This window comes from Zophobas morio, unplaced genomic scaffold (assembly GCF_036711695.1).
Source record: "Zophobas morio isolate AGI-343-1 ecotype UQ-CSIRO unplaced genomic scaffold, CSIRO_AGI_Zmor_V1 ptg000030l, whole genome shotgun sequence".
Classification (NCBI taxonomy): Eukaryota; Metazoa; Arthropoda; class Insecta; order Coleoptera; family Tenebrionidae; genus Zophobas; species Zophobas morio.
In genome coordinates, this window is record NW_026972135.1 from 11,355,461 (window position 1) to 11,368,290 (window position 12,830).

General features: G+C 34.3%; 1 protein-coding gene across 1 annotated transcript in view; it reads left to right on the plus strand.

Moving 5' to 3' along the window:
• Nucleotides 1-12,830, plus strand: part of LOC135137994 (cuticle protein 16.8) — a 43,054-nt gene that overhangs the window by 11,942 nt on the left and 18,282 nt on the right. The window lies entirely within an intron of this gene.

Genomic DNA, 12,830 nt, shown 5'->3' on the forward strand with positions numbered 1-12,830 from the left:
CTAAGAGTTCGGGGAATGTATGTCTAGTTATTAAATTCTGGCTCGCGGCTAGCTATTGGAAGGACGAGGTATGTCGTACATTAGTTAGTATGAGGTTACGTCAGGAAATATTTTTCGTCCGTGTCACAAATATTGCTCTGAGGGTGTGTTAACTACCCATTTTTGTTCTTTATACGAGGTAATTTGTCTTCGGCGTCTAAATTTTAAACCTGAATTTTTTATTACTGTCTTATTTACATATAGAATAAAACAATGAAATGTTGAGAAAATTATTGTGTAATAATAAGAAGTCATTTCCGTTTGATAATAAAAAAATAACATATTTGCTTCACAAAATATTCCATTATTAGTACGAACTCCTTTCTATAATTCTTGTTTCTTGAGTCTTCATCATCAGAACTTTCTCATCGTTTCTAAAAATCATGTTCTAGAATTAATAGTTTTACCCACTGTCGAAATTCTAACCTCTTAGATCAACTCCAAAGTCTACATTTCTTCTTCTTGATTTTCTATTCTACTCAATATCTGTTAATCCCTTTTCTTCCTTCTCATTTGAAGATGTGTTTTCTGAAAATACACGGCAACTTGTGACGAAACGTTTCGTATAGAAAGTGTTGAAAATAGATTTCCCAGAACATTTTAGATTTCAGAACCAGAAGCATTATGAAAGTGGTGGAAAATTCCATAAAAATTCGTTTCCCTAACAGTATGAAACAATTTTATAATAAAGAAAAAAATTATACACAATTCGTTGTTATGAATAATGTAAAACAAGATCACAAGATATAGTCAACCCCTATATAGAAACAGCTTTTAAGAAAAATATTCGATCACATTCCCAAATATTCTGTGGAAAATATAGAAGCATTTCTGGAAGTTTCTGTTTTCTAATTAGAAATAGATCTGGCAAGTTCTCGAATGAGTGAATCTTAAAGAGATATAAGGCGACAGGTTTTAAAGGAAATTCTAAAAAATTCTGAACATAGAACAGGTTGAAACAGAAGAAAATAGATAACTGAAGAAGTTTCGTTAGGTTTCTAGAATATTCTGGTTAGTTTCGACTTCACCCACCAAGCAAGTGTTGGAAATAGAATTTCCTGAAAATTTTAGATTTCAAAACCGGAAGAATTATGGAAATTACAGAAATTTTCACAAAGGATAATTTCTCTGACTTTATAGAATAAGTAAGGACAGATTTTTACACAATCCGCTGCTAGAAATAATATACTCGTAAAATAAGATCAGAAGATTCAGTGAGTCGGTAAATAGAAGAGATTTCAATTATTTCTTCGACCACGGTTCCGAACATTCTGCCGAAGAAATAGAAACGTTCCTGGAAGATTCTGTTTTCTAACTAGAAATAGCAGATTTGGTGAGTTCTCGAATTAGTTTGCTCAAAAAGACATCAATCGACCGGCATTAAAGAAGACTATGAAGAATTCTGAAAATAGAACAGCTCGATTTTGAAGAAAGAAGATACCTGAAGATGTTTCATAAAAGCTTCTAGAAAATAAAATGTTTAGTTTTTTAAAACGAGATCAGAAAGTCCAGTGAGTCCGTACACAAGAACAGATTTTAAGAAGAATTTTCGACCACATTCCCAAACATTGCTGAAGAAATAGAAGCATTTCTGAAAGTACAAATGTGTTTTGTAACTATAAATAGCAGAACTAGGGAGTTCTCGAATTAGTCATGCTCAAAGAGAGATCAATCGGCAGGTATTACAGAAGATTCTAAAACTAAGTAGAATAGGTTGAAACTGAAGAAAGAAGATAACTGAAGAAATTCTCTTAGCCTACCATAATAGAATTCTAGTTAGTTTTGACATAACCTTCAAGGAAAGGATTCAACATAGAGTTTTCAAAAAATCTTAGAATTCTCATCCAGAAGAATTTTGGAAATAATGGAAAATTTCATAAAAGATCATTTTCTTCTCCTTGTCGCTTTTTTCATGTTTCGTCTTCTTAAAATACTGCAGTTGAACAATCATTGTCGAAATCATATCAAAAAGAGGACACTTCAGATTTCTTCTCGTCCAAGTAATTGTTAGTCGCATTTTTTCCTCTTATCTGAAGATCTCTCTCCTTAAACTTCAAGGCAAATTGTAAAGAAATGTTTCGTATAATTCTCATTTTTTCTAACTCGGAAACTATATATCTCCAGCCAACTTTCTTCTCAACGTTCCCTGAAACCATATTCTAGAACTGACAGTTTTAACTCTTGCAGTAGCCCTAAATTCTTAGATCCACTCCAATATCTACTCTTTCTTCTTCCCCTTACTCGTTGTCGTTTTTTCTCATCTTCGTCTTCTTCTTGAAATGCAAACATTAACCAAACGATTTTTTGCCAGTTAGAGAGTACCTCAGTTTTTTTTAATCGCCTTTCTTCCTTCTCAATTGAAGATTGTTTTCTGGGACACCACAGCACATTATGACCAAACGTTTCGTATTTTATGCGTGGAAGATCTTTTGGTCAAATGTTGAGGTTACCGTACGTTTAAACTTTATTTCCCATCTTCGTGTATATATTTATTGTTACCTTTCTTTCTCAACGTTCCCTAATCATGTCCTAGAGCTGATAATCTTAACCCTTGCAGAACTTATAACCTGTTAGATCGACCCCTATGTCTACTTCTTTTCCTTGTTGTTGTTTCTCATATTTCGTCCTCTTCTTAAAATACCCAAGTTGTACAGTCATTGACGAAATCGTTACCAAAAAAATTGGTCCAAAGTTACTTCGACAGAACTTCCCCTGGCGCTTAAAGTAGAGTCCAACGAATTCCACTTCTTTGAAAAAATATAAAAAATGTTTATTTTCTGATAACCTTTGGACAGGGTCTCTAGAATGTATGGAAACGGTTAAATATCTTGAGAACCAGTTGTACAAATCAATTGAAATTAGGTATAGGAGTACAAGAAGTTGTGTTCTAATTATTCGTCACACAAACACATTGAATAAAATGGTACCAGCACGACTAATACATTTTTGTTGTGCAGTTTTTCGAAATCACTAAGTATTCCTCGATTCTTTTCGGTGAACGGATGAATCGGCGTCAATAGCACCCCCCAATCCCGAAGCCATGGGAACGCAACTTCCAATTTTATTTTACCGTTATTAAATATCGCCGGGCGCATTCTCTATTTTCAAGAAAATAGGGGCTCATTCTTAATTTGTGGAATAAACAATTCTGTGATGACGTAATTAAGATAGATAATACTAGTAAACCACCAATGCAAGACAAAAAATACAAAAGTGGCCATTCGTCCGATGGACTCAATCACTATATTTCCTTAGCTTGTGCTCGAGAAGTAAAAATTGTTTTGATTTGAATGAGTTTGTCGCCTCAAAACAGGGAACTAAAATTATTGATACAGTCACAATCGAACAGGATGTTCTGAATAAGTATTATTATTACAATTTTTATTAAATAAAGACCGGTGTATTCTCACGTTTTCGAAAAAGTGGGATAATTTCATCCAAATAAAAATTGCTATGACGTCATAAATATAGATAATACACAATGCGACAGAAAAAAAAAGAAAAAAAAACGAAAAGCCAAGTTTGGAATCGAACGCACGATGTCCAGTCCGTTTTCTCACGCTCAACGACTAAGCCACCACCGGGATACTTGATGCTAATCGTAAACTACTATTATACTGTGCATTATGTGTTTGCAAAAATTTGGACGATTAGGGAAAAACTCAAAGCGGATTCGTAAACCACATTTATAGGAGTATATTGTTGTATAAGAGTTAAATCAAAAAAACATACGATTTTTTGAAATGATCATCAAATTGTTGGTGGGGATGATTAGCAAAATTTTGGTTAATATTTAACCATCTACATAATACTTTTAATATATGTACAAAATTTGACAACAATCGGTCCAACAGTTTCGGAGATTACGTGTCCATTAAAAATGGATACAGACAGACAGACATGCAAAGGTCGTATAATCTTCATTTTTTATGCTTGGAAGACCTTTTGATCAAATTTTGAGGTTACTGAAAGTTCAGACTTCTGCGTCTTGTCCTTTTCTTCTCCACTTCATGTACATGGGGTGCATATAACCAATTTCTTCTTCTTCTTCAGACTTATTTAAAACTAACTTGGAAACTGTCTTTAGTTTTAGGCCAAGCATTGCTGTTAAATCTATTCTTGACTTTCTTTCTCAACCTTCATCCAAAACCATATTGTAGTGACAGTTTTAACCCTTACAGAAATCCTAATTTCCTTAGACCGACGCCAATGTCCTGTTCTTCTTCACCTTACTCCTCGTCGTTTTTTCTCATAATTCGTCTTATTCTTGAAATACCCCTGTCGAACAAATATTGACGAAACCAACTTTTGCCATAAAGAGAACAGTTCAGGTTTCCTTTTGGTTGTCTACTCTTCTCAATAACTGTCAATTGCTTTTCTTCTTTCTCGTTAGAAGATGTGTTTTCTGGGACTCGACGGCAAATTGTGATGAAACGTTTCATATAGTCTTCATTTTTTATACTTGGAAGATCTTTTAATCAAATGTTGAAGTTACCGTACGTTTAAACTTGTTCGTCTTGTAGTTTTTCTCTCATCTTCACCGGCACAGGGTGGATAGCACCAATTGGTTTTGCTTCATCATATCTTTATTGTTGCCTGTCTTTCTCAACGTTTCCCAAAATCATATTCTAGAACTGGTAATCTTAACTCTTGCAAAAGTTCTAACTTCCTAAATCGACCCCTATGTCTAGTTTTTTCCTCTTTTTCGCTTTTTCTCATGTTTCGTCTTCTCCTTAAAATACTCCAATTGTACAATCATTACCAAAAAGACAACACTTCAGGTTTCTTCTCGGTTGTCTACTCTTCCCATCCCAGTAACTGTTAACCGTTTTTATTCCTTCTTATCTAAAGATCTCTTTTCTTAAAATTCACAGCAAACTGTAAAGAGACGTTTGGTATAGTCTTCATTTTTTATGGTTGAAAGACCTTCAATTTGATCAAATTTTGGGGTTACTGGTTCTTCTTGTCCTTTTCTTCTCCACTTCGTGTACGCACTTTAACTCGTAAACTGTCTTCTTAAGGCAAGCGTTGTTGTCAGTTTTATTCTTAACTTTCTTTCTCAGCGTTCCCCAAAACCATATTCTAGAACTAACAGTCTTAACCCTTACAAAAGCCCTAAGTTCTTAGAACGACTCCGATGTCTACTTTGTCTTCTTTGCCTTACTCTTTGTCGTTTTCTCGTAATTCGTCTTCTTTTTGAAATACCCCTGTTAAACGAGCATTGACGAAGGTTTCTTTTGCCATATAGGGAACAGCGCTTATGTTCATCGGGCCGATTTAAATCTAGTCTAGAAAAGTGTGTTCAGTTTTAAGCCAAACATTGCCGCTGTTTTTATTGTTGCCTTTCTTTTTCAGCAAACTATAATATATCTTTATATATAAAGAGACGTTTCGTATAGTCTTCATTTTTTATGCTTGGAAGATCTTTTGACCAAATTTTAGAGTTACTGAATGTTCAGACTTCGTCTTCGTGGCCTTTTCTTCTCCATTTCGCGTACGCAGGATGCACACAACCAATGTCTTCTTCTTCATCAGGATTATTAGATTTAACTCAGAAACTGTCTTCAGTTTTAAGCCAAGTATTGCTGTTAGTTTTATTCTTGACTTTCTTTCTCAACGTTCCCCAAAACCTTATTCTAGAGCTGGCAAGTCTTAATCCTTACAAAAATCCAAACTTCTTAGACCGACTCCGATGTCTACTTTTTCTTCTTTGCGTTTTTCGTTTTTCCTCGTAATTCGTCTTCTTCTTGAAATATCTCTGTTAAACGGACATTGGTAAAGCCATCTTTTGCCATAAAGGGAACAGCTTAGGTTCATCAGGCTGATTTCAATCTAGTCTAGAAAACTGTCTTCTCAATAATCTCCAGCTTTTCTGGATGATTTATATCTGTTTCTTTGAATAGAGAAATACAGAAAGACAATAGAAGCAGAATTTAAAATAAACACGAAAATTTCCAAGATAACAAATCTAGAAACGCCACATGAAGTTTAGATGATGATAAAGATCAATCTAATTAAAGAAACGAAAATGGAGAGGAAAAGTATAGCGAATGTAAGGAACAAAGAATGAGATGAAGAAATTGGTAATACAGTCTAAGAAAGAATCGTGTTAAGATTTTAAGACCGGAAAACAAATAAAAAAAAAATAAATGAATAAAAGAAAAAGTGACATAAATAAAGACAAACGACAAAGACATTTTAGAGTGTTAGCAATAGTAGAGAATGCTCAATCTGAGTATGGCCATCAAAGTTTAAAAAAAAAAATCTGGACCATCTTCTAAAAAGTGAGGTTAAAGAACATTTAGAACAACAACAGAGTGCATTTATGAACAATAGAAGCATTTAAGGTGTCATTTTTATCCTTAAACGAAGTATAAGAAACTGGAAGATATGTTGATAGACTTTGAAAAAGCCTTTGACAGAACATCAAAAAAATTACGTAAGAAAGGGACTGCGACGAGGAGAGGTTCAAGTTCAATATTATTCAACTAAATTATACCTCTAATTCCCTACTTTTCTGGAATTCTAAGAATACTTCCATTTTTTAACCCTTGCTCGGTACAAGAAGGCCCGAAAATTCACCTCTATATTGAAATTGAAACGAAAATACTGAAAACGATTGAATTCGTGACCTACGATATTCTTGACATTTTACGGTTAGTAAAACCCACTTTTGTTCTTACACTTAACCGCAGCGTAAACATCTCCATCATGAATGAAACTGGTGCAGGTAGACGATAGAATATATTACTAAAATAATGATCCTTTGCTAATAATAGCGACACGTATTAAATTAAATTCGTCTACGCCATCGATACGCCCCAATTAATATAACTATAAATAAATATTGTGGTAGATATGAAATAACCCGCATCGTTAGCTTGATAAATTTGTGTAATAGCAATAACATAGTTATGTGTGTTTTATTACATATTTTCCCGAAAAAAAAAAGTCATAAAACTAAACAACAATGGTTTAAATTTTATTTCGCTAATACTGGTTTACTCGCACTAATGACATCAGAACACTCCAATTACTTATTTGAATACCTCCTAATTACATAGTACATTTGAATAGGTCACAAATGTATACGACATAGGCAATAAAATCCATCGAACCGAGAACTGATGTTCATTCTACGTGATGATCATTATCGGCATGGAAAACATTTTTCACTGGGAAATTACCTATAAACCACGTTTCATTTTATTGAAAATTATTGTGGATGACAAGACACATTAATGTCAGAATTGGAAACGAACTAATCGCTTTACACGAAATCACCATTAGGGAGGGAGCGCAGTTGAATGGGGTTTTCTGACGGAAAAAGTAAACTGATATATTATTGTCACTTTTTTATAACATATTGTGTCCACATTTTATATGCTTAATAAAACAGTCAATATCAGTGTTATTTGATTTCACAATTGTCAATTGTATAACTGACAATTATGTGTTTTATCAAATTTCCAGCATTTAGACACATTGTAAGAAGTCCACAACCAGCTTCTTCGTTTTAGGAGATGGAAAAGTAGGATTTCCGTTTTCATCTGCTGGGCGATTTTATAAGACAAGTAATTTAAAACTTTTTATTTATTTTTATTTTGGGCACAGGTGTATTTTACGATTAAAGTCAAGGTAAAATAAAAATGATATACAAACTTTTTAAAGTAACGTATAATAAATAAAATAGAGTAAATCGGACTAAACACAAATTACACTGAAAAATGAATCTCATCTTGTTAAAATGCACGTCGTAGGAGAACCAGGGGAGTAACGTAAATTAAAAGCGGCAAATTTAAGAGGCTTAAGTTATTCAACTTGCGATACCGAAAAGGTTAAAAATTTATAGCTAATTCGCCTCCATGTTTAACAATATAAATTACTAACACATTCTTTCAAAGTATGATCACTTTTATATCAAAAAATCATATATTATTTCAAAAATGTTATTTGTAAATTGAGACTACTAAACCTCTGAAAATGTATTTTGGGTTGCATCTTCGCCTCACGTCTAGTCATGAATCATCACGTTTACAAAAATAACGTTTTGAGTATATTTCCCAACCTTCCGCTCAGGAAATAAAAATCATCACTTTGGCCAGCTTTCGAGCTTTGCCGCAGGTGAATCGCAAAAGGAAATTTATTGCATGTACAAAAAAACGTTGAAAATAAGAGCAATTCATTATATTCTTTTTTCTACATAATGAGTAATATAATGAAGCACTCTGCAAAAATAATGATTCAATCTCTTACGAATTTATACAAAGCAAAGCTCGAAATAAGAACCCTCCCATTATCTTAAATAAAAGAAAAAGAAAAACCCAACGACATGATTATCAGAGCTGGCAAACAGCTATTCCCGGAGTATTGTCGACATGATTATGGCCATTCTGCGGCCTCAATCATCCCATATGTGTACTTTCTTGGCAAGGGTAAAAAAAGTAATCCATCCAAACCCCCGTTGCCCTTCTACACGTGTATCGAACGCCGGTCCCGTAAAATTGACAAACACTTACTCGGAGCCCCTCGAGAGTTATGAAATTTCCTCCGATTGCTTTAGAATCGTTTCTAATGAAAAACTTGACAGCATAACTCTGGCCCAGAAATTGCCCTGTACAGACTTTACAAAATTGAAGCAGTCGACCGGAAAACTATTACATAACTTCAATAAATTTCATCCCGGAACAATTACACTAATGAAAAAAGGGGAAAAAAATAAGAGTGGCAAGCCGGAGTGGAAACCGAACGGGAAAAATACTTTGCCCGAGATTATATCCGGGAAATCACGTGACGTAGTCTTTTTATTTCGACAAGACTGCCATAAGCAACATTTTATCGGGTTCTCGGGAGAGGAGACAGTCATAAACCCTCATAATTTTGCGAGTTAAAGACAGGGCGGCCAGGAACAGCTATAATATTTTGCACAATCGAATTAGGTGTCCTTGTATAAATAATTAAAGTGTCGAGGGTTTAGGTCCTGAATATATTGTTAGACCCATTTGCTTAGAGAGGGAATAAATCAGCGATGAGTGAAGAAATCGACGTGGAAATTGACGGTTGCAGCAGTGGAATTTCGACTCGAACTGTTTCATGCTTGTGTGCTATAACCATTTTTAAGAGTGATTGCTGGGTAAACTTTTCCGGTATGCAAGGGGATAATTAGTAATAAAAATGGGCTGCTTTGGAACGAAAACGTAGGAATGTGGAAAGGAATTGGATGTTTTACTATATTTATCCGCAACAGACAACTGAAACTAGGATCGATAATTCTTTAGAAACATTGGTGTAGAAAAAAATAAGTTTTGTTCCAGCCGCGTTTGACTTCATCGTCTAAACTTTATTTGCGGGTGGACCAAATTACGGCTCTCTGCGTGATCCACTCGTCGCAGAAGGAATTGCCTCACTCGACGTAATCATGGCAGTGACCGTAAGTGCAATTCGTGAGCCGTCTTAATCCTTTAATCGTCTCATCTCGGGCGAAGTGGAATTGTCGCTCCCGATGTGATTCGCTCGTCGTAGAAGGAATTGCGGCACTCGCAACTCTGGTTTCCGCTGACGGAAAGCGGTCGTCTCTTCTACCCTTGGCCATGGTAGGGGTGAGCGCCTTGGAGTGGTCCTTTGGAGTTGCCTGGCCTCGTACCGGCAACCCCATCGAAAGAGTATTAGCGGAGTTCACCGATACTAACACATTTACGCTACAGTGTTTAGTATATTCAGTAAAGAAGGAACTATTGTTAGAGAAATCGCTCAAGGATAAAATCTCAATCCCATCCCATTTATTATTTACATTAACGACTTATCAACGAATATCTAAGTATGGCAAATTAACAAAAATATATGTATACCGAGGATGAACGTTGGTACTCTATTTAGCCGAATGATATTTAAAAAAATAAGGAAAATAGGGAAGTCACCAGTCAAGGATCAACCTACTTAGAAAAAAACATGGAAATGGATAGCAGAGAAGAAGGAATGACATTGTTCTTCAAGCCCTAAAAATCCGTAAAGATCAAGAAGAACTCTTTCTTCTCTTTGATAAAACTAACAAGTCAATCAAAGAAAAATATAGAAGAACAAACTAAGACTGCAAGAAGAAAATATATTTATTCCAGATGACCTTTTCAAAAAAGATGGAGATAAATAAATCCGGAATAAGACCAAGGAAGAAAGAAAGAAATAGAGAAAAGACAAATAAAATTGGGTACCGGAAACATAGGAACGAAAGTTGGAAATGGGACAAAGAGAAAAGGACGCTGAAGAAAATAAACGAAATTAAGATTTCAAAAAACTCACGAAAACAAATCTGGCGACGAAAATGAGAACGAGTATATGAATAGTTATGCCAATTAAGACAAATAAGGAAATAGGGAAATAAAGGCAATGGGAGGTTAAAGATGGTAACAGCGAATGTAAAAGAGGCGTACAAAGAGGGAACACTAAAGAACCTAATCCGAGAAATTAAAAAAAAAATACAAGGTGGTCGCAATACAAAAGGAACGAAACAGAAAGAAAGCAAATGATGAAAATAGGGAACTATATTTTTATTAACAGTGGAGGGGAAGATAGAATATAAATATAGAAAGTTTCATAATAGCTAGAACTTAAAGCGGCACTGAAATTTACATCAACTCCCCCCCCTCCCCCCCCCCCCAGATTTTTACATTTCCTAATAAAATCGAAGCAACGTCAATGACGTCGTTTCTTTACTAATCACTAATCATCATCATTAAATTAGCAATGCCAGGCAAAAATAAGCCTTTGCAGCTGATATTAAGTTAGTGTTTTGTGATATTGGGTTGGAACTATTGATAACAAAACTTATGCTATCATGTATCAGCTTGTGCATTTGATAGTTAAGTTGTCATTATTAATTTTCGAAATATACAGGGTGATTTCAAAATATATGCAATAATTTTAACCACGGCATTACGTAATGTAGTAGTGTGGAAATATAGAAAAAACAAATTAAAAATCAAATGGGGCAAAATCGCCATGAACCACCCTCGATATGAAGCCACTGATCCACATTTTAAACAGTAAGTGGAAAAACGTTCGAATAAAAACGATGTAAACACAGTTTCAATTAAAAGTAAAACCGACTTTTTGCTGCTTATCATTCGTTCATTCATGCATTCGATCATCGTTAAAGGTCAGTGGAAAAGATTATTATTCAATGTAGAAACAAATTGTGGTCGACTTTTGACTTTGACGAATGTTTGGTCCTTGCCACAACGGTTTTACATTGTTTATGCTACTACCTTTTTACACGAAATGTTGAAAAACTACACACAAAAAATTACACAACATGAACAATCGTCGATGCACTACAAACTGTGAAACTTCAACTTCAGCTGCAAGTCGGCGAGTGTTTTCTTCGTCGCGTTCCAAAATTTGTTCTTCAGCTTGCAGTATTCTTTCTGTCCTATCGCGGCCACGATCGTGAGTTCTAGAGATTGCTACCACTTTAGAACGTGAATTTTACACAGTGAAATAATCTTATTGTGAGCTATTCCCCATTTTTTTATTGCATATATTTCGAAATTACCATGTAGAAAGAGAGTTACATACGCTCTAAACAAAATTTTAGAATGAAATAGATATCTCCATTACTAATAGACTTAATATTATGAAATTTTTAATATAATCTGTCCACAAGTTGCGCTTTATAACAAAAGAACAGTTTTTTACTTCCCGAGCGTAAGCTAGTCTATCTGACGAATTGCCACTTTTATGTTTTCTCGAAGTTTCACGGGCCCTACAGTACGAAAAGAGTAGTCTTCCGTTTCCGCCTGTCTATCTGTCTGTCTGTATCCATTTTTATTAGACACGTAATCTCCGAAACGCTAGACTAATTGTTGTCAAATTTTGTATGTATATTGGAAATTTCATTTAGATTGTTAAATGTTAACTACTAAAATTTGGCTAATCATCCCCATCAATAATTTGTTGACCTCATCTCAATAAATCGTATTCTAAAATGATTTTAATATTATACAAAAATATACTCCTATACTTGTAGTATACGAATTCGTTCTCAGTTTTTTCGCTAAACGTTCAAATTTTCGCAATAACCATTGCACGCTATAATAACGTTATAGTACTTGGCTTGGCCCTTTTTTTTTAATTAATAATTTTAGTCCTCTGTTTTGAGAAGAAAAACTCATTCAAATCGAACTAATTTCTACGTGACATTCTTTCGATCTATAAACATAAACAACCGAAGTTAAGTATGTACATTGATAATAATACACTCTTTTCAGTGGTTATTTGCTTTGAATATATTTCATATTGTCCATATGTTTGCGGACGGCACCTTCTTGGAATTTGCACCCCCACGGTGTTATTTACACCACTGGTTTTTAATATACAAAAGATATCAGAAAACAAAAATTTTTATAACTTTTCAAAGAAACGGAATTTGTTGGACTGTACTTCAAAAGCGAGGGAAGTTCTGTCGAAGTAACATTGGAGCAATTTTTTAAACAGTTTATAATACTCTTTTTCCCATTTTGGTGAAATTTTTCAATGAATATTTTTAAATATCGATACCTCAGTTACTTGTGAAAATTTCAGAACGCGGTTTTCGCCACTGTTTTCAGTTTACAGAACCCTAGACACTACCCAAGAAACATTATCGACTTTTATTATCAGAAGTGAGATACAAGAGAATTAGATTTTGTGTTTTTTAGTGTCTAGAGGTGGTCTAGAGGGGTAAGGTGAAAAGCGCGTTCGAAAATTTATATTAATAATAACTGAGATATTAATTTTTAAACATATGTGATGAAAAA